We start from the raw sequence: 21,300 nt of genomic DNA, 5'->3' as shown, positions 1-21,300 counted from the left end.
AAGGTTGGATGTCGAATAATGACTTGCCTTTGAATGCAGGTACCAAACGGGCTCCCTGGGATAACTCATTCCATAGAAACGTTTTAAAATAATGCTCCCAACTAGCTATCCTTTACATGCTTTCTACTAAGAGGTGCTCTGCTCTCCTGTGCGCTTTAGTGATATGCCGTGTTTGCTTTGCATGCACTTGGGTTTTCAGAAGAAAACCGTGTTTGCAGGTACACTTGGAGCACGACATTCTTCTTCCTGTTAGTGTAGATGCTCCATGAGAGGAGATAATGCTCATGCATTTCTGTGTGTTTTGTGGGGAATAAAAGTAGCCGCCGGCTCTAGCAAACCTAGAAGATGCCCAAAAGGTGATACACGTGAAAATATGCGGCCACTGCCATAAACCGCCTTGTATTATGTGTGGCAAAGTGCTGTGTGTGCGCTGTCTATGGAGAAAATGAGTCTTCCCTATTTTCCCAAGAGGTAACACTTGAATAGACTTCAGAAGTTGTCTTATCTGCAAACGGTACCCTCCTTCCATTGTTTTGAGACGTTGTCATAGGAACTCACACATGTCATTGTTTTCTCAGTTAGAACCTCCAGGGTTTGTCATAGTCCCTGTGTGTCATCGCAGCGTCTGGCTCCACTTGATTTAAAGCAGGAAGAGGCCAGCCACGTGGCCTCGCTGGTGCTTCCCAAGCACAGGGTCTCATGAGGGCGGGAGCACTTGGTTGGGAGACGTGCTGTTCTTCCTGATAGAAACCCTGTGGTGCCGTTCGCTAGTCTCCTGCGGCGTTTCTTCCACCCTACATGCACCCAGTTTCTGTTGGTTTTTAGTTTATTTATATTTTCCGAGACAGGGTCTTGCTCTGTCACCCAGGCTGGCATGCGGTGGCGTGATCCCTGGCTCAGGCGATCCTCCCCCCTCAGTCACCCGAGCAGCTGGGACCTGGGGCACGCACCAGCATGCCTGGCTAATTTTCTTTTCTTTGTTGCAGGGATGGGGGGTCTCGTTGTGTTGCCCAGGTGTGGCTCTGTTTTCTGGTGAGTGTACAGTGGGTTTTTATGGGGAACCTCTGTATTTGGGTCGGGGGTGTGGCATCCTGGTCAGGAAATGGCCCTCAGGCTTCCTTCCTGCCCAGCCAGGGTCACGAGTAGTGTCTCCACCTGGGCTGGTGTGTGTGTGCTGGCCAGTAGGGCTTAGTCCTGGACTGCAGACTGGTGCTGGTCCATGGTCTGTTAGGGACCGCGGGGTCATAGCCGGAGGTGAGTGGCGGGCGAAGTGAGCATGACCGCCTGAGCTCTGCCTCCTCTTGGATCAGCGGCAGCATTTAGATTCTCCTAGGCGCTGGGACCCTATTGTAAACGGCATGTGAAGGGATCTCGGAGGTGCTCCTTATGAGGATCCAATGCCTGACCTGAGGTGGAACAGTTGCATTTCAAAACCACCCCTCAGAAAAATTGTCTTCCGCGATACCCATCCCTGGTGTCGAGAAGGCTGGGGTCCTTAACCATCTGGAGGGATGTACCGTGTCAGACTCACTGTGGTCGACGGGCTGTAGGCCAGGTTTCGTGAGGTCACGTGTCGGCTTGTAGGACTTTCTCTGGCAGAGGTGCGAGTGACTTCTGTTCACTGTGAGAGGCTCATCTCAGGGGCTTCATGGCCTGGGGGATGGCAGCCTGTTTGAACTGATCGAGCAATCTCACGCTACCCTTATTTTCTGAAACACCCGTGAGTGACTTTTTCACACGTTCTTTGAAGCGGCGTCATGCCCGTGCTCCTTGGTAATGAGCGAATGCTTTTGTTGACCCCTCATCCCCTTTCTTTGGGGTGTGTTCCGGTCTCGGTTCTCACGCGTTCTGCTTCTACGGGAATCTCTGAAGCTGCTGAGTGTAGAAAGCACTGAGGAGGCTGTGCTCCCACCCCCGTGAGCCTTCCAGGCATCGTCCTCTCCCCTCAGCGAGGCGACGTCCATGGCACACCGAGGAGGCTGTGCTCCTGTCCCCCGTAAGCCTTCCAGGCGTCCTCCTCTCCCCTCCAGGGGGACAGGAGGAACCTTTCAAACCCTTCTTAAACTTGTTTCCATGTCTTTGTTTTAACAGATTTCTTTGCATCTTCTCCCTTATCCAGAAGTGAGGGTGTGAACGCTGAGTTATTCCCAGGAGTCAAGAAACCACACACAGCCCAAAGTGACATTTGTTTCCCCGAAATGATTTGTGTGTGTTCACCTTAAAATGCAGCTCAGTAAAACAGGTGTGTGTTTTGAGGAATGACTTGAAATTACCCTGGTAAAGATGTGACAGTTCCATTTCATCCAGTCTGTGCAGGTGTCCACAACCCCCTTCAGTGGTTGCGTGTGAGTTTATGTGACTTGGGGTTTTTTATTTATTTATTTTTTATTTTTTTTGAAGAAAGAAAATCTTGTTGCTGGGGACTTCAGAGGGTGTGCTGGGATTGTGTGGGGCGGACATCGGGGGCTTCAGTGTGTGGCCTCCTTGAAAAGACGTTCAAATTCAGGCTGAGCGTCCCTACTCCAAAATGCTCTGAAACCTGAAACATTCCGAGCTCTCCCTCATATGACACTCGCAGGAAATGCTCTTCGGAGCACTTTGGATTTCAGGCTGGGGATGCTCAACCAGAAAGCGAAATACTGCAAGAGCCTTCTTGCCCCAGGAGCTTGGATGAGGACTTGTGGCCTGTGCCGGGCATCCGTGGCGTGCGAGGCAGCCTGGACTCGCTGGACTGGTTTTTGTAGTAGCCACAGAAGGGAAGGAGAGGGTCAAAGTGGCCACGCCTGGCTCCTGAGATAGGGCGGAGCAGAGGGAGGTGGGCGCGGAGGGCAGCAGCGGAGTCCCCAGCGTCCGGGGCTCCTGTCCCTGGTGGAGTTGAGAGCCTCCTCTAGTTGTGGCCTCTGCCCTGTCAGCAGCCACTGAGGCCTGGAGGGAGCTGGGGGCTGAGGGGGAGGAGGAAGGGACAGGCCTGCTTCTGGAGAGGGCTGGCGTCAGCCTGTGCTTCCTCGTGTGCTACTCCTGCGTCCGGGGTGCACGGCCGTGCCTCGTGCCTCGTGCCTCGTGGCGCAGCGGTTCCCGGGGTGCGCAGCACTCTTGTCTTGCAGTAACGGCTTTGTCTCCAACCCTTGGAGGCAAGTTACCTTTTCCCCCTCCCCCCTCCCCCACCCCCCCCCCCCCCCCAGTGAAAAGAGGTAGAGAATCTTACAGAAATGCATTTGCTGGAATGTCTATTTTCCGATAAATCTGAAAGTATCTCCTAGTGAGTCTCGTGTGTAGAGTAAGGACAGTTCATGCATATCTTAAAGCAGGTACATCTAGCAACGCAGAGCATCCCGGTGCTAGGATGGAGTTTCCCACTAACTCTGGGAGTGGAATCTGTAGAGCCTCGGGTGCTTGCACCATGAGGTTAGCGAGGGTGCAGGTGCACCCACAGCCCTGCCTGTGCCGCGTCCCTTCTGCTATAGAGCGTCTGCCGGGGCCTGCGGGGGTCGCCTGAGCGTTGCTGTTCCCTTTTTCACGTGAGCCTTTTTATCGAATACTAGGATAAACTTGACCTCACATGCTTGGTGGGGAGAGAGAGAAGTATATCTGGGACCTCTTTAATTCTATGTTGGAAAATAGATCTGGGCAAAATATTTCTGCATATGCGTGCTTGGTGGGCGTTGGGTTCCCTGCCGCACCCTGGGGCACGTTAGCACACACATTGTGATTTAATCTTGGGTCTATATCAACAAAACTGTAGAAGTCGGCTATGACTGACTTTCTCAGATCTAGAAACAAACATACAATTGGAATCATCATCTATTGCACTTCTTTGTAAAACCTGATTTGAGCTATCATTTTTGCTTGGTATGTTAACAGTTTCAAACTCAAATGTCACAATGAGGAATTGTTACCATTTTGTTTTCGTATCAACATATTGCTTCGCCAAGTTTCTTCTCACTGATAGTTATCCTTCCTCTGAATGCGGCGTAATTGTTATAGAATTAAGAAAAAGGTTGGTTGGGCACGCTGGCTTATGCCCGTAATGTAATCGCAGCACTTTGTGAGGCCAAGGAGTTCAAGAGCAGCCTGGATAACAGAGCAAGACACCCCATCTCTCTCACAACAGAAAAATTAGCTGAGTATGGTGGTGCGTGCCTGTGGTCCCTGTTACTCTGGAGTCCGAGGTGGGAAGAACACTTAAGGCTACGGTGAGCTGTGATTGCTCCACTGTACTCCAGTCTTGGTGACAGAGCCAAGACCCTGTCTCAGAAAGGAAAATGTAAAAAAAAAAAAAAAAAAGAAAAAGAAAAATCCAGAAATGTCGTTTTCTTCTTTAATCATCCCAAAAGAGAAATCGGTTTTTTCTAAGCGTGTTAAAGGGTAACTGATAAGATTCTTTCCTTGCATTGTTTCTCCTTTTCAAATATTTCCAGTATTCTGTCCACATCGTCTCTCATCATCTCGTTACAAAGGTGTCTTCGAGGTTAGTGGTGTTTCTGTGTTGCACCTTGGAGAACAGCCGGCATGAAACCTCTTACCACCACCGTGCGCATTGTAGTCCCAATTAAAATCCTCTCCAGAGACGCCTGTGCTGCTTATGAAAGCAGAACTTTGGTTGTGCTAACATGTGCATTCAGCTCATGGTTTTGAGTTCATATCTGAGATGATGCTGTAGAATTCATTAATCGTATGGGATCAGTAATGATGGCAGGTAATTCTGGCTGATGTCTTTTAGAGGATATTTTTCACTTCAAGTTACAACTTCCTTCGGGGTAGTCATTTTGGGATTCTTTGAAATGTGTGCTTTATTTCACAGCTCAGATTTTCATTAGACATTTCATAGCATAGGATTTTGAAAGCCGATTTGGCAAAATCTTTCTAGCGAAATGTCTGACGTCAGAAGGAACAGCACTCAGAATTACTGGTAACTGTGGTCCATTTTCAGGCTGATGATAGAAGTCACTTGAACGGTCAGGGCTGCTTTGTGAGGCGGATGATGGGGTTTTTGAACCCTGACCCTCCTGACACGCCAGCTCTGGCCCTGGCCCTGGCCCTGGCCTTCTCTCCTCTCCACTGGGAGGAGAGAAGGTGCCAGCATCCACCTCACAGGCCATCGTGAGAACCCGGGACTAAGGGTTTGTGTTCCTCTTGCAGGTGGCGCCGCAGATGTGGGGGCCTGACGATATATACACACTGCAGGCTGCCAGTGTCGGGGTAATCCAGTTTTCGTCAAAAGGTGGGATTTGCTTTGCTCCCCTGCGGACCAGGTGCGGTGCTGCTGTTGCAGCAGGTGTGTGGATCCTCTTGGGTGGTCCTCAGGTGGACAAGGAGTCACCGATTCCGATTCCCAGGGTTAGATGTGAGCGGGGACCATGGACCTCATGTGTTCAGAGGGGAGAAGTGAAAAATCTTCCCTTGTAATTCCAGGACCGTCTATCCCAGGAATGCCAAGCCCCACTGGCTTTCACCCGACGCTGTCGTAGGTGACGCCGCATGGAAATGAGGACCCGTGTGCCGCATACCTGAGCCAGTACCCGTCTCCCTCCAGGGCCGTGGCCGAGCCCTCCTGATTTCGCTGGGTTGCCAGCCTGGGGATCTGTAAGCCCAGCGACGCCTGCGGTCTCGGCCCCCTCTCCCCGTGGGGACAGGAGAGGTGGCTTCCGGGGGCTGGTGATGAATGCCTGAATGAAGCCGACTTGTGACCGCAGTTCTGTCTAAGGGCCTCCCCGGGTGTTAGATGTCAGTAAATGACACGTGTGTGTGTGGATCTCATGTGATGAGAGAAACAGTGGGGGAAACCAAAGCTTGTGGAGTCTGCAGGTGCTGGACTTGGGGATGTGTGCACCTGTGTACTTGGTGAGGGGCGTGAGGTCTGGAATGAGTGTGCACGTGTGTCACGTTTGTGCGTGTGTGGTGAGTGTATTTAGCAGGTGTGTGTGGAATGAGCGTTTTCATGCGTGTGTCGTGTATGTTGGAGGGTGTGTGGAGTGTGTACACGCATCACATTTGGTGAGTGTATTTGAGGGTGTGTATGGAGTGCATAGAGGCGTTTGCGTGTATAGTATCGGGTGAAGGGGTGGCATGTGTGGAGTAAGCATGCACACGTGTGTGCTGTGTGTGGGGTTTCTACCTGCTCCTCCCCTGAGCCTGCTCCTGGGCCCTGCTGTCCTGGCAGCTTTACAGTTGGGTGTGTCTTTGATTCCGGAAGATTCTGGAACCCGATTCTGAAGCTGTGATCGCAAACTTGCAGCCCTGGGGGACGCTGGCCCGTGGAGCCGGCACGAGGATCTCTGTGCTGGCCTCTCCCTGGGCTGGGCTCCTCTGTCCACAGCAGAGCGTGTCCGATGATTGAGCTGTGCGGGTCTGTGGCTCCCCAGCCTCGAGTCAGCCCTCGGTTCTGGTCCCGCCTCTGTTTTTCTTGCTGAGGGGCTCCGGGAAGTGGTGCCTGGGATGACGTTTTCACCCTGGGGTTGCTTCGCCTGCTGCCCAGGTGCTGGCTGCCTGAGCCCTGCTGCCGTCCTGGGTGGACGGGGCTGGCGCGGGGACATCCCTGAGCACCTGCGGGAAGGCAGGTTTAGGAAGTGCCAGAGGTGAGGGGCTTCCTCCCAGGCTTGATTTTCTGGAAAGTTCTGGGCCTCCTATTTTTCCCTAAGGGAAGTTAGAAACTGAGTTTCTCTTTAGGGGAACGTCTTTGCAGCGTCTGTTGTTAGAATGTTCTCCAGGTGTGGAATACGGGGGCCGTGTGTGTGCGGGAACCTCCGTGTCCTGAGCGAATTCAGTAGGGGATGGAGAGAGGCCTCCCTCCTGTGTCAGCTTGGCCTCTGTTTCCAGCTTGTGAGTTGTGAGGGTTGGCGGCTGCTGGTATCCCAGGGAGAGTCAAACACTGGGTGGCGTGGGATGGGAACGTTCGCTCTGACAAGGTCAGTGGGAAAGCGTCTAAGCAAACGTCGCTGTTCTCCGGGCTCCTCGGGGTGGAGCTTGTTTGGTGGTGGTGAGGGAAAGCTACCCTTGTTCCTGTTCCTCACCGTCTGAATGGTGTCCGGGGCTTGTTCCGCCGGAGAGGTGATGCGCGTAGAATGGGGGTCAGGTCGCAGGCTCCGAGGCTGTTTGGAATCTGTCAACGGGCTTCCTAAACACACAGGTGCTTGGTAAAGAGATGTTCCTGATTGGCTAAAACATCTCAACAGGACGTGATAGCTGGTGGTGGTTTCAAGACTACCACAATTTTCCTGTTCCTTTTTCAATGCCTGTTGGATACGGGAGGATTCGCATACTTTTCTTTTCCTGTCTGCGTACTTGACACTTTGTTTATGTGGGTGTGCAGTTGACAGGATTTCGAAGCGGTCTCAGCCCTGGGGAGGCTTCAGGGCAGCCTCAGTGAGCGCTGAAGGGAGGCAGGGATTTGGGGGCTACCTCCTCCACAGGACGGACACCAAGGGCCAGAGGTCAGCAATCTCAGTGAGGTCACACAGACGGGCACACCCAGCACCCTGGCCCCTGTGCCTCTCCTTCACGTTTGTCTCTGCTCCAAGCTGCTCTCCTGGGTCATCACGGGCGATCTCTAGGCGCGTGCTTGGTTCTTGCAGAAGTGGTGTCTGGCTGTGGTCAGTGTGGGCTCTCAGGACTTCCATGTTTTTGGCTCCCATCAATATTGGGCAGTGTGGTGTATGTTTGTTTTGGAGTGGTAGATCCGGGTGGATTTTGGCTTTGCCAACTCATTTAATACCTGTTTCTCCTGTTTCTGTATCGGGTGTTCTCTGGTTAGAAGGGGGATGACGGTGTGGTGGAACGGCTTCTGGCTGTTGAGCCCCTGCTGAGAGCTGTTTGGCGTGCACACATCCGTTTCGGCACAATCTCATGAGCAGCCCTGGGCAGTGCAGAAAGCGAGGCCCAGGTGAGGCTGTCGGACCCAGGAGGGCCCTGACCTGTGTGCTTTCAGCCTCTGAGCCGCCCCTCTCCTGACTGCTTACCAAGCTGTATCGATACTGCAATCTGAGCATTGAAAAGTCACCAGGGGAATGCCGTTTCCGGGGATCTTACTGTGAACCTTCTGTTAAAGGTTGGATGTCGAATAATGACTTGCCTTTGAATGCAGGTACCAAACGGGCTCCCTGGGATAACTCATTCCATAGAAACGTTTTAAAATAATGCTCCCAACTAGCTATCCTTTACATGCTTTCTACTAAGAGGTGCTCTGCTCTCCTGTGCGCTTTAGTGATATGCCGTGTTTGCTTTGCATGCACTTGGGTTTTCAGAAGAAAACCGTGTTTGCAGGTACACTTGGAGCACGACATTCTTCTTCCTGTTAGTGTAGATGCTCCATGAGAGGAGATAATGCTCATGCATTTCTGTGTGTTTTGTGGGGAATAAAAGTAGCCGCCGGCTCTAGCAAACCTAGAAGATGCCCAAAAGGTGATACACGTGAAAATATGCGGCCACTGCCATAAACCGCCTTGTATTATGTGTGGCAAAGTGCTGTGTGTGCGCTGTCTATGGAGAAAATGAGTCTTCCCTATTTTCCCAAGAGGTAACACTTGAATAGACTTCAGAAGTTGTCTTATCTGCAAACGGTACCCTCCTTCCATTGTTTTGAGACGTTGTCATAGGAACTCACACATGTCATTGTTTTCTCAGTTAGAACCTCCAGGGTTTGTCATAGTCCCTGTGTGTCATCGCAGCGTCTGGCTCCACTTGATTTAAAGCAGGAAGAGGCCAGCCACGTGGCCTCGCTGGTGCTTCCCAAGCACAGGGTCTCATGAGGGCGGGAGCACTTGGTTGGGAGACGTGCTGTTCTTCCTGATAGAAACCCTGTGGTGCCGTTCGCTAGTCTCCTGCGGCGTTTCTTCCACCCTACATGCACCCAGTTTCTGTTGGTTTTTAGTTTATTTATATTTTCCGAGACAGGGTCTTGCTCTGTCACCCAGGCTGGCATGCGGTGGCGTGATCCCTGGCTCAGGCGATCCTCCCCCCTCAGTCACCCGAGCAGCTGGGACCTGGGGCACGCACCAGCATGCCTGGCTAATTTTCTTTTCTTTGTTGCAGGGATGGGGGGTCTCGTTGTGTTGCCCAGGTGTGGCTCTGTTTTCTGGTGAGTGTACAGTGGGTTTTTATGGGGAACCTCTGTATTTGGGTCGGGGGTGTGGCATCCTGGTCAGGAAATGGCCCTCAGGCTTCCTTCCTGCCCAGCCAGGGTCACGAGTAGTGTCTCCACCTGGGCTGGTGTGTGTGTGCTGGCCAGTAGGGCTTAGTCCTGGACTGCAGACTGGTGCTGGTCCATGGTCTGTTAGGGACCGCGGGGTCATAGCCGGAGGTGAGTGGCGGGCGAAGTGAGCATGACCGCCTGAGCTCTGCCTCCTCTTGGATCAGCGGCAGCATTTAGATTCTCCTAGGCGCTGGGACCCTATTGTAAACGGCATGTGAAGGGATCTCGGAGGTGCTCCTTATGAGGATCCAATGCCTGACCTGAGGTGGAACAGTTGCATTTCAAAACCACCCCTCAGAAAAATTGTCTTCCGCGATACCCATCCCTGGTGTCGAGAAGGCTGGGGTCCTTAACCATCTGGAGGGATGTACCGTGTCAGACTCACTGTGGTCGACGGGCTGTAGGCCAGGTTTCGTGAGGTCACGTGTCGGCTTGTAGGACTTTCTCTGGCAGAGGTGCGAGTGACTTCTGTTCACTGTGAGAGGCTCATCTCAGGGGCTTCATGGCCTGGGGGATGGCAGCCTGTTTGAACTGATCGAGCAATCTCACGCTACCCTTATTTTCTGAAACACCCGTGAGTGACTTTTTCACACGTTCTTTGAAGCGGCGTCATGCCCGTGCTCCTTGGTAATGAGCGAATGCTTTTGTTGACCCCTCATCCCCTTTCTTTGGGGTGTGTTCCGGTCTCGGTTCTCACGCGTTCTGCTTCTACGGGAATCTCTGAAGCTGCTGAGTGTAGAAAGCACTGAGGAGGCTGTGCTCCCACCCCCGTGAGCCTTCCAGGCATCGTCCTCTCCCCTCAGCGAGGCGACGTCCATGGCACACCGAGGAGGCTGTGCTCCTGTCCCCCGTAAGCCTTCCAGGCGTCCTCCTCTCCCCTCCAGGGGGACAGGAGGAACCTTTCAAACCCTTCTTAAACTTGTTTCCATGTCTTTGTTTTAACAGATTTCTTTGCATCTTCTCCCTTATCCAGAAGTGAGGGTGTGAACGCTGAGTTATTCCCAGGAGTCAGGAAACCACTGGGAAAGATGTGGCAGTTCAATTTCATCCAGTCTGTGCAGGTGTCCACAACCCCCTTCAGTGGTTGCGTGTGAGTTTATGTGACTTGGGGTTTTTATTTTTTTATTTATTTTTTTATTTTTGAAGAAAGAAAATCTTGTTGCTGGGGACTTCAGAGGGTGTGCTGGGATTGTGTGGGGCGGACATCGGGGGCTTCAGTGTGTGGCCTCCTTGAAAAGACGTTCAAATTCAGGCTGAGCGTCCCTACTCCAAAATGCTCTGAAACCTGAAACATTCCGAGCTCTCCCTCATATGACACTCGCAGGAAATGCGAGTGTGTTTTTAAAACAGATTTGGATGAGTTGCTTTCTGTACAACACACCTGGACAGACGGAGGCTGGTTCTCCACAATGGCACCAGAGACTTTTGGGACAGACCCTCAGGGCACAGCACCAGCTCCCTGGGAGAAAACGGTGCCTGTGGGATGGAGGAAAGAAGAGGCAAACCGTGCTGAGGTGTGAACGGCAGTTTGCTCTTAGACATAACACACACGCCTTCCGGAAGTTTCCACGAAGCACCGTTAAAGCCACCAGTGTGGACGGGTCCTGAGATCAGGAGACCCAGAACAGACTTGTATTTGAAACCCTTCATGTGCTGCAATCTCTTTGAAGAGGACCACAAGTTGTCTGTTAATTATGTTGTAAAATTAATTTTTTATTAAGTGCCATGACGTTTTTGTGTGGGGGGTGTAGGGCTGGCGTGTGACAGTAAAACAGATGCAGTGACACAGCTGGTAGGTGTTGGTTCTGGGCCCCAGTTGGGCAGTTGTATGAAAACAAACAAAAAATTCTCGACAGTGGTATGAACCGAAACACCTGGATTTCGTGTTTTCATGTAATTAACATGAAGGCACACATTTGTATGTTAAACCCACATTTTTCTACATGTAGTAAAATTCACACCTTTAAGTATTTAGCATAGAAACAGCTGTGCAGCATCTTCTCCCTGCCCACAGCCACCCGGATGTTCTGAGTGGAAACTGCGCTGCCGTGGGCTTTGTGAGTGGTGAGCCGTACACAGATATGCACTGTTTGCTGTGTCCGCTGATGCGAGCCCTGGTCAGTTCTGTTTCAGGTGGATGCTTTCGTTTGTACTTCGCTTCTCTTGTTATGTTTGTAAGTTCAGTAAACTTGGGACCAATGGTGAGAGTAGGCGTAGAGGAGTGTGGTGTCATCAATTAAGGAAAATCCACGCTCGCCAGGCGTTGCAGAAGGAGGAGGCATGCAGGGTTCCACTGCCTGCATGAGCCATGACTGCTGAGGGCCTCTGGGCAGCAGCTTATCTGGGCTACTTCGAAATGCAGATTCCTGGGCACAGACCTGAGAGGCCCTGGAGTGACCACCCTCCAGGGATTCCACCCAAACTTGGCCATCTTGTCTCTTGGCAAGTCACCCGTGCCCGGCTGTCTCATTGACATGCCTGGCCATCACAGAGTTAGCTTAGTCATCTGCACAGTTGGTGTGGGTGTGCTGATGGGTGTACCGGGCTGACCCGTCTTCCTTTCTCCCCCTATGAAGTGTTTGAAAGTCTGTTATCCTACCCTGTCCTCTCCCTGTCCTCAGTGGGTAAAAACAGGAGGTTCATTTTCACTTGGAGATGAGGAAAATTCTGAAGTCTCGTAAAGCAGCCAGGACCATCTTCAGAATCATCTTTGTTCCAATCAGCTCTGATATTTTCAGTTGGAAAGACTTTTCCTCAAACACTTTGCATTCGTTCTGTATGAGAAGTGCTGTAGACTTTCCTGTTGGCTTAGTAATTAGTATCTGTTCTGTTGTCCATCACAACTGTATATATTTTCATTCTGAGACATGTTGAGTCAGCCTTTGCAGTCCAGAGGGATTTCATGTGTGTTCATAGAAGCTTCCATCAGAAACCACATTCCAAATAGCTGTGGACATAGAACCTGCTTGTGACTTTGGGAATTGGCAAAGTCAAATTCTATCTCGATTTGAGGCTTTAGGAGCTTTAGAAATTTTGAAATTAGAAAATGAAAATGTGACAAAATTAAGTGTATTTAAAAGAAAAGAGATGTTATGCTGCGGGTTTTAAGTGCTGTGATGCATTATTTGGTTACCTTTAAGGATGTCATGTTCCACCCAAGTTACAAATACAGGAAATAATTTAAATATAAGGTGACCCCTTCAGAACATCCTGGATTTGGTCTTGATCTTCTGCCCTTGAAAATGTGATTTGTGTTTTTTGAAAATATTGTTGTCCTAAACTGTGTGTCTAGACCATCTCATCTGAATTGCTTTGGAAACATCTGCAAGGGCATCTTTATATTCTTGGGTATAGAGTGATAGACACCATTATGCTTTAAAATAGTGAAAGTCCCGTAGAGCAGTTTTTCTTAAACTAATGAGCTATTGTTAGAAATCAAGGGGTGGGTGTAGCAAGTTACAGAATCTCTCAGTGAAAGTGATTATTTAAAATAGAAATTGAGAGAGTGCAATGCATTCTTAGTTTTTAAAGTAAAATGCCAATAGAGAACGTTTTGTTCGCAAGAATGTAAAATGTTACGTCTTTGTTTAGGATTTAAGGATAGTAATTTGTTTCTGAGATCTTTGTGACTGAGATTTGAAATATTAACTACGGTTTATCATCAGTGTTTTATACACATGCACGTATACATATATATGTAAGGTATGTAAAAGGAAAATAAGCATATATGTATTTACATTTATATACCCTTCTATAATGTGTATACTTCTAGTCACATATAGGTCTAAGTGACTATGACTTTATTTGATGACCCTGAGGGTAATTAAATAATTTTCCTGCTCTTAGCCTTGCTTTTGCATCTGAGCAGGGACCCTGCGAAGTGTGCCTACCGCGTTCCAGGCCTTACACAGCCTGTGCCAGGTTTTGGAAGCTGAAGTTTGTCTGCAGCCACTTCGGGAAGCAGGTGGTTGCCAGGATTGCCTAGAGCTCCAGGCTGTCTCCAGTCCCAGCCTCCCTGGGGTAGAAGCTGCCCCACCAGGGGCCTGGACAGGGACGTTAGGACCTGGAGCCAGGGACTGCTCCGGAAGGAGGGCTTCTGTCACTGCTGGGCATGAGAACCGAGGACAGGAGGTGGAACCAGCCTCAGGCCAGTGCACGGCCTCCCGGGAGTGCTTGCGGGAAGCCCTAGCCACCCTTTTGCGACCCCACAGTGAGCACCAAACTCGGTGAGATCCCCTTGGCCCACCCCTCAGGTTCCTAAAATGGTTAGAGTTTCCTGGGCTGTGAATTTTTAAGTCTAGGCTAAAAAGTGCTGGGACAGACTCACAGGGTTCTTTACGTAGAAACGACGGGTATGCTGGTGACTCAGAGCAGGCACTGCATCCTCACTCCAGGGTCCTTTGTGCCAGGTGGAAACGAGCGTGTGGGTCACACAGAGTCCCTGCATCCTCACTCCAGGCACTGCTCTTTGGTTTCTAATTAATAAGCCTTGATAATGAAAATGTGTTCTCCCCAGAGTAGAGTTTCCGGTTATGGAGGCTTACCTGTAAATGCCGTGCCAGGTCAAATATGCTGAGATCTGGGCCAGGTCCTGCTTCCTGACCATGGCCAAGGCGGGTACTTCATTTGGGAGGTGACCCAGAGGGACATCTGAGAGGCCTGCCTGTCCCTGAGGGATGAAGCCGCTGGCCTTCACACGCTGCTCCAGCCTCCATCAGTTCCTTCCTACCTGCAAACTGCCTGCTTTTATGTTGCCATCATTGGAGATGTGTTAGGGACTTCGTATGGAGCGACCCCCATAGGACGAGCAGATCGTGGAAAGGTGGGAACCAGGGCTGGGAGGGTGGTGACCACGGCCAAAATGAGAACCGTGTTGGGCTGGGAGGTCCATCTTCTGTCTAAAGTGTTTTTTAAAATAAAACTGTCTCAGGAGCATGAGAGGGCAGGCCACAGATGGGGAGAACGTATCTGTAAAAGACTCATCTGATAAAGGCTGTTATCCAAACCGCGCAAGGAACTCTCAAAATGCAACAAGAAAATGAACAACCTGATTAAAAATTGACCAAAGACCTGGACAGATATACCCCAACAAAGAAGATACACCGATGGCAAATCTACACGTGGAAAGATGGCCTGCGTCTTATGTCGTAGGGCAAGGCGCCACTGCGCACCCAGCAGCCTGGTCAATACTGGAACTCAGACACCATCTCGTGCTGGTGGGTGTGTGGGCATCAGGACCCTCACTCATCGCTGGGGAAAGTGGGGCAGCTGCGGCGGGAGGCAGCGTGGCAGTTTTCTGTGGAATTAAGCACTCTGACTGCAGAAGCAATCACGGTCCTGCACGTTTACTCAGAGGAGCTGAAAGTTTACTTCCGTGCAGAAATGTGCACACAGATGTTGACAACAGCTTTATTTATAATTGCCAAAACTAGAAAGGAACCAAGATGCGCTCCAGTAGGTGAATGGATAAACTGTGTTATGTCAAAACTGGGATATTATTCAGCACTAAAAAGAACTGGACCACTAAGCCATGAAAAGACACGGATCTTGAACGCATGTTGCTAAGTGAGCCTCCAATCTGGAAAGGCTGCCTGCTCTCTGAGTCCAACCACAGGACAGTGTGGAAAAGGCAAAGCTGTGGAGACAGTAAAATGGTCAGCAGCTGCCAGGGGTTGGGGAAGGGAGGGATGAATGGGAGGAGCATAGGGGGATGTGTAGGGTGGGGAAGCCACTCCGGGTGGGGCTTTCGTAGGGGATCCATGCCGTTCCACATCTCTGAAACCCACAGAGTGAGCAGCAGCAGGCCAAGCTCTCGTGTGAGCTGTGGACTCGGTGGTGGTGCTGTGTTGATGCGGGTCTGTCGGTCGTACAGACGTGCTGGTCCGGTAGGGGCAGGAGAATGATGGAAGCTTTGCCTGTGCTGGGGAAGGAGATATGTGAGGACTCTGTACTTTCCTCCTGATTTTGCTATGAATTGAAAACTGCTTTTAAAAACATCTCTTGAAAAGGCAAAGTGCTAGCCAGATAGCATCTGTGTGAAGGTGTGGCCTATGTTCTACTCTCAGGATTTCCCTGTTAGAATACACATATCTAAATTATTCAGAAGTTAAACCTTTGCATTAAGTAACTCACTACAAAGTTAATTACAGCATCAGCTTGAGCACTGCCAGGATAGCCAGGATCCTGTATATTGACCAGCTTCTCTAGGAGTCAGGCTTTGGGGGGCAGAGAGGAAGTGAGATCTGTAAGCCTGTGGCAGGGAGCCGGCAGGGATGTTTTTTTTTTTTCTTACATCAGTTTTCCTTATCACTGTGGCCTTCATAGACTTGGGGAGTCAGGAGTCCCCACTTTTGGGCACCTCAGAAACCAAAGGCTGCTCCTAATCCTCATGCTCCAGATGCCTCAGGGGGAGGTACCTGGGTTGTTGGGTGCAGTTCCCTTATTTGCTACTCAGTGGAATTGGCCCACAGCGTTTCTGGTTGTTTTTAAGAGCTGATGCTTGAGCTGCTTAAAATCACATATGGATATTGATTTACCTGTAAAAGTTAAGAATGGAATTTGAGCTCAAAGATTTGTGAAAATGCTCAGTTTGTGTACTGATACATACATTACATTTGTGAAAACATCTAAAAGTCCAGGATTTATATTAAACACTTCTTGATTTTTGTAATATCTACCTGTCATATTTCCATTTGATTAATAGATGTCAGAGGGCTTAAATTTTGAGTGCCTGAATTCACTGAATTTAAAACTTCTTACATCAAATGTAATTGAACTGAATGTAGCCAACAGTGCATGCTTTTGTAAGTATTGATTAAAAAATATATAAAAACACATATGAACATGCAGATGGGGGCAACATCTTTGTTTTCTGAGAAGACAAATTTTTAAAAAGCTAAGGGGTCTTATAACTTTTTAGTTTCCAACTTATTTGCCCTAAAGTTGAAAGTTTGGCAGCAGCAGATTGACAGCAGCAGAAGAGGAGATCCTGCGCAAGCGCAGGCTCTGGGAGCAGCGGGGTGAGTGCCGGAAGGAGCTGGCTGGAGGCAGAGCAGGGAGGTGCTCAGGCAGGCCAGGATGGCCTCAGGGCACGCGGCTCAGCCAGTGAGAAAGGGCTCACATTTCCTGGAGAGCCCTTGTCTCTGCCCACGGAAAACCCAGACTCCTTCCAACTGGGATGTGCATCTTATATAAAAGTTGTTACTCCCAGAAAGGAAGCCAGTGGATATAGAATTTTTTTGTATGCAGAAATTACTTTACATTTGTTTCTAACTTTATCCTTTTCTTCCCTCGTCTTAGTGTCTAGTAACTTTCTGCAGGTAACACGCACATCTTAGGAGAGAGCTGTATTTCAGTTGCTGTTGGCTCTGATGTGACTTTGTGGTGTCTGAGGTTCTGCCCAGAGCGTGGCGCTCTCTGCTGAGTGTTGCCTGTTGAAGGCCCGTGTGGAAACTTTCCCTGTAAGCTCGTCGACCCCAGCAGTCTTTGTTCAGAAACCTTTGGACTCGCTGAGACTTCACACAGCCTTCTAAATTTTCTTTTCATTTTAGTGTTCCCCATTCATTCAGATGTTTTCCAGAATGTAAGTAAGCTGCTGAATGCAGGGTGGGGGGTGCCCTCCGTTGGCCCTGGGGAGAAGCATCGCTGTTTCTCCGGACGGAGCTTCCCGCCCGCCATGACGTGCTCCAAGATGGAGCGGGTTCTTTGGCAGAAGTAACCATCAAAGGCCCACCTCTCAGCGGCAGGGTGGCTGTGGGTATGCGACCTCACGGCCATGCCGGCCCCTTCCCGTCAATGGCACCAAGGAGAGGAGCAGGGGGAGGCCTGGGATATGTGCTTCCGAGACTGTGTCATCCGTTTGTAACTAGACATGCAGAGATAGTGTTGGAGATAAGCAGGACACAGTGTCTCTCCCTAATGAGCGCAGGCGTGCCCTTGAGAGGGTCAGGTTTCTGTGCGGTTGATCCAGACTCAGCCTGGCTGTGGCAGTGCAGGTGACTGCTGGGCTGTGGCAAGGCTGCACCCATTGTCCATCTGAAATGGCCCCATTCCCAGGCTCGCTGTGCCAGCTGGGTGCCCAGGCCTGACTTCCTGCCAGGACGGAGGCCCCATGTATGTGGGGGACGGGGGGAGGTGGGGGTCCTGCTTTATTGCCGTATCCAATACCACACAGGGTCAGCACTCAGGAAACATGTGCTATGTGGGTCAGCGATTGAGTTCAGAAACCTGGAAAACTCAGCAGTGCAGGCTTCGGGTATGACCCGTCCAGCCCTCGGGCTCTTTCTCTGAATTTCTTTCCATGACATCCTCCTCATCCCAAGGACCCCTGTCCCCGCGTGACTATTGGCAACTTCAGAGCTTCCTCTGCCTCCCCTCCCAGGCCCTGGTGTGGCTGGGGCAGCTAGTGGCTGTGCAGACCCCACAACCAGTAGATCGTAGGTGCCAACGGCTTGGTCCTGGGTTACCTGAGCCAAGGACTCCAGTGCACGGCTGGATCAAAAGGCCTTGGGTTGCAGAGAGGGTGGTTGGATATTGAAGGACAATCTGGAAAGGAGAAAGGGAAATGGGTGTGCTGGATGGGCAACTGGAGAAGTCTGCAGAGCCTGGGACCCGGTGCAGTTGCAGAGCTGGCATGGGGAACCTGGTGACACAGCCAGCGTGCAAGTGGGCAAAGTCAAAGGCTTCAGACCGACATGGAGGGGCTGGTCTAAAACGATCCTCCTTTTCCTTTAATCCTAGCGACTGCTGGCTTACTGGGTGGGGGAATGAGATCTGTGGTGGCGGCGAGGAGAGACAGGGATTTTAATTAAACCCCTCTTTCTGGGAGAGGGGAGTAGCCGTCTCCGTAGAACGGTGAAGCATTGTCATCTCAGGCAGCTCAGGCTGCTGTAACGAAACACCATTGACTGAGTGGCTTATGAACAACAGGAATTTCTCACAGTTCTAGAGGCTGGAAGGCGGGATCAGGGTGCCACACAGGTGGGTTCTGGTGCGGGCCACTTCCTGGTTCATGCACACCTTCTCTCTGACCCAGACACAGTGGGAGGGTGACGGATTTGCTGGGCTCCTTTCTGAGGCACAAACCCCATTCATGGGGCTCCAGCCTTGGGAACTCATCACCTCCCAAAGACCACCTGACAGCATTGCATTGAGGGTGAGGATTTCAACCTGTGTTTTGGGGGACAGGCAGGCAGTTCCTAACCATCACTCTCTTTGTGTATTTCTGACTCAACATTGAGTCTGCATTCGGCTCTCTGCGAGACAGAGCCTGTAAGCATGTCCACATCGGGGGCAAGGTAGCTGCCAGGGGTGCGAGAACGGGGTTTCAATGTCAGTCGGAGCTGCTTTCCTGGCACATGTACTCATAAGCTATCCTGGCAACATTTGCTCTTCACGAAGAGTCGATCAGGCAGTGGGGGCAGCGGGCGTTGTTGCCAGAAGCTTGGAACTGATGGGCAGCAGAGAAGGGGCAGAGGTCACGACCTTGGGGGTTCAGTGCCAGGTGTCTGCCCTGTGTAGGCCTCACACCTGTGACTGTGCAGGGACTGAGCAGACCGGGGCTTGCTGTCCAGTGTGGCTCTCATGCAGATGATTATCGGGGTGTGCTTTCTATATAATGTTCCCTCAACCCCATGCCCACCCCACCAGTTTCTGTGCCTAGCAGAAATCATGCTGCATCTCTTTGATAGGAAGCTCTGAGTTGTCTATCGAGGTGTAGGAATAGCACGATTTGGCTCAAGTCAAAATACTTTGCAGTGAAGATGCATGGAAGAGGATTCTAGGCTTCCATTTGACGTTTTAGACTGCCTGAGTGTTACAGGACTGTCTTGCTTGTTAAAAAGCACCAGATGGGAAAGGGTACTGGTTAATAAAGGAGACTTTTTACATTAGCACAGAGAGGGTGGCTTTTGAGACAAATTCAGTGTAACGTAGGTGTGTTTGTGAGCCGTCAAAGGGACCATCTCTGCTGGCGACACATGTTTTCTGGTATTGGTTTTGTTCTGAAAAAGGATGAGTGGCATTCGGTAGAGTCATTCCAAAATTCACCTGGAAGGCGTCCACATGGTACCTTGTTTTCTCCTGACATTCGGGCACCACGAGGAATTATTCTTGTCTTCAGCACAAGCAGGAGACTTTTCCTGAACACCTGCTCCTCTTTGGCATTGTGGGTGTGAAGGGCTCAGAGTGACCCTGTCTTCATGGAGCTTTCAGACACCACGGGGGACAGTGTGGCATGAGTGTCAGGCTCGGGTGGGACAGAGGCTTTCCCCAGAAAACAGCTGTGGATTCCAGAACGGCCCTCGACCCCTCCTCCCTCTGTTCCTCCACGTCATATTTGAATTAAGGCTGTTCTATCATAGCGGGGGTGTCATGTTAACTGGAAGTGTGCTTTTCTTCTGGGCAGCAAATAAATTAGTGGTATGTTTGCCAAGGACAGCGAGATTTGATTTGATGAATCCAGTGGGGAAAAGGAGAAGGAGCTTGGCTGGGTGGGGACTGGTTTGAGCACACACCATTCTTGGTGCCATCACTTTCTGCAGCTGAACCCTGCGTACGTGTCCCATTAATCTTGCTAGTCCAGTGTTACTGGGTACTGGGAGTGGTGCCATCTTGGCTCACTGCAACCTCCGCTTCCTAGGTTCAAGCAGTTCTCTCTGCCTCAGCCTCCTGAGTAGCTGGGATTATAGGTGTGTGCCACCACGCTTGGTTAATTACAAAAATGTTTAATATAGGCAGGATTTTGCCATATTGGCCAGGCTGGTCTCGAACTCCTTACCTCAAGTGATCGGCCCACCTTGGCCTCCTAAAATTCTGAGATTGCAGGCTTGAGCCACTGCGCCCGGCCCGATCCTGACATCTTCTAAAGCTGCCTTCATGAACCAAAAGCCAGTCTATGTTTGAAAATCAGACTTGAAGAGCCTAGGAGGAGAGGGATATACTTCAGCTAAGTAAGTAACTATGCATATGTTAAAAATATGGGCCAAAACCTACCCCAAATGTTAACTTTTCTGCTTTGTGTTTTGTATCCATTTATGGTTATTCTTTCAGTATTAAGATTTTTAAAGATTCTTTTGATAATTATGGATGAATTACTATTAAAACTGAGCTGCATTTGTAACACTTTAAAGAACTAATTGGATGACATTATTTTTCTCGGACGCATTTTGGATAGTTACATAATTAATGTTTATCTCTTTGCCAGAAATCTTTTTTTTTTTTCCCCAGAACAGAAACCTGAAAAGAAACATTCCTTTGCAGTAAGTGCTATTTCACTGTGTGACAATCAATTTTTGAATGTGAGAACACGATCGTGTATTTTTGGGGTAATTCTTGCTTAATAGTGATAATGCTAAGTGTTGAAATTATGGAACAATTTGTTTCTTTGAAAATTACTATTCGCCTGCTCACCAGGTGGGAGCTGATGAGAACGTGGATGTAAAAATTAAATTATATTTAGCTTGTATAAAATAAGTTAAAAAAAAAAAAAACTTTTTTGTTTTGTGCTACTACTGAAGTTGCTTAGCTGTGGAAATGAGGTTATTGCAGGCACCTAGAATTGTATCTCCTTCACTTCCATGATGGGAAGAAATTCTCCAACAAGCACAGGAATCTGACTTTCTGATACTGAGACTCCTAGGCATGAAGTCCCATGGAAGGGGTGGTGATTACGTGAGTGTTGGCGTTGATGTGGGCACCCTCCAAGCCGGACGCGGGAGTAGGGATAGGTGAGCGTTGGCATTGATGTGGGCGTCCTCCAAGCCGGACGCGGGAGTAGGGATAGGTGAGCGTTGGCGTTGATGTGGGCGTCCTCCAAGCCAAGAGCAGGGAAGGGCAGAAAGAACAGGCCCCTCAGGAGCCATGAGAAAATAAAGTGTTGGCAGCAGTGGTAAGGGTTGGTGTCAGGGGCCAGGAAGAGGTGGCGAAGGGGGCATGTGCCTCAAGGCAGCCCTGGAACCCACGGTCCCTGCGGTCCCTGCAGTGAGGTCTGATCTGCAGGGGATGTGAACGGCCACACGGGGAGGCCCACAGACAGCCTGGACTTGGCTGCCTCAGAACTCTGGTGGACGTTGCAAATAGCCCCACAGGGTTGCAGTGCACATTCCTCGGACAGA

This window comes from Chlorocebus sabaeus, unplaced genomic scaffold, assembly GCF_047675955.1.
Source record: "Chlorocebus sabaeus isolate Y175 unplaced genomic scaffold, mChlSab1.0.hap1 unalloc_scaffold_576, whole genome shotgun sequence".
NCBI lineage: Eukaryota > Metazoa > Chordata > Mammalia > Primates > Cercopithecidae > Chlorocebus > Chlorocebus sabaeus.
Note: the sequence above shows the minus strand (reverse complement) of the source record.